This window comes from Haliaeetus leucocephalus, unplaced genomic scaffold (assembly GCF_000737465.1).
Source record: "Haliaeetus leucocephalus isolate CR32 unplaced genomic scaffold, Haliaeetus_leucocephalus-4.0 Scaffold162, whole genome shotgun sequence".
Taxonomy (NCBI): domain Eukaryota; kingdom Metazoa; phylum Chordata; class Aves; order Accipitriformes; family Accipitridae; genus Haliaeetus; species Haliaeetus leucocephalus.
Genome location: NW_010972598.1, coordinates 4,566,453 through 4,567,910, shown reverse-complemented (window position 1 = coordinate 4,567,910; position 1,458 = coordinate 4,566,453).

Genomic DNA, 1,458 nt, shown 5'->3' with positions numbered 1-1,458 from the left:
ACTGATGGGCTTGGCCTTGGCCGGCAGCGGGTCCGTCTTAGAGCCGGCTAGCATTGGCTCTGTCGGATATGGGGGAAGCTTCTAGCAACTTCTCACAGAAGCCACCCCTGTAACCCCCCCCCTACCAAAACCTTGCCACACAAACCCAGTACAGGTATCTTTCGCCAAGCAATCTGCTTTGCTGCTCTTTAATCTGAATAGCTCTTCTGCAGTTCTCCTCAAAAGAAATGTTATCATACCTTTCTGTGAATGAATCCTTCAAATCCGATACAGCTAAGCTGATGTACCCTTTAAGGTGGCAATCCTACAACTATTCGCAGAGCTCTAGCAAGTAGATATGATTTGGTACGGGGGTTTTGTGCTGGTTCATTGTATAATAGGAGACTGGGTATTATTTAGCCAAGATATTAAAATGGTCTTTGTGATGAGTGGCTGAGTGCCATTCTAACTTTGCTATAGCCATGTGCACTGCTTCCTGCAAGGCAAAGAAATACTGTAATGCCTGTAATTGAATGGGATACAGTGATACAATTTTGTGGGCCTTTTCTATTGCAACCTTTATTTTTGTCCTCATCTTTTCCCCATCCAGCGTTATCAACAGGGGAGCTTTAAGTAGCTCCTCTCTGAGCAGCTTATTGCTACACATCGCAAGCAGTAAAACTACGAGGGACTTCATTGCCCTATCTGCTTACTAGCCCCAGACAGCCAAAACCACGCTCGGTGAAGCCTGTGAGGGAACGGGAGGGTAGAAGCACAGCCCGCGGTCAGCGGTGTAAGATTTCCAGGTTTCAGAAACGCGACAAATGACCCAGTCGGCTCTGAAAACCACAATATATCGGTCTGGTCCCCGGAGACGGGTCTCGCTGGGAGGAGATGGGGTTAGGCTGTAGCGAGGGACCAACAGAGGAAAAGCCGAGCACCAAGGACGCGAAGGGTTCGCAGGGGAAGCCTGTGGTAGCGTTAAGGAGCTAAACGAACTTGGCGGCCAAGTCATTACTTCGCCGGTACATGGCAGCCCGCGAGGGATGTGCCGGAGCAGCGGCTCAGGGCCCCGCGGCTCCCGGACAGGCCCCGGCTGCAGGTCGGGAGCAGGCCCAGAAGCGGTGCGCTCCGGCACAGCCCTCGGCCGCGGCAGGCGGGGAGCGGCTGCTGGGGAGGGACGGAAGGAGGGAGGGAAGGAAGGAAGGAAGGAGGGAGGGAAGGAGGGAAGGAAGGAGGGAGGGAAGGAGGGAAGGAAGAAGGGAAGGAGGGAAGGAAGGAGGGAGGCAAGGAAGAAGGGAAGGAGGGAAGGAAAGAGGGAGGGAAGGAAGGAAGGAGGGAAGGAAGGAAGGAAGGAGGGAAGGAAGGAAGGGCGAACGGGCGGGCCGAAGGTCCGTCGCCGCGGCGCGCCCCGACGATCCCCCGGGGCCGGGGCGGGCACGCGGGGCGCGCCGTGCGCGGTGACGTCGGAGGCGGCCG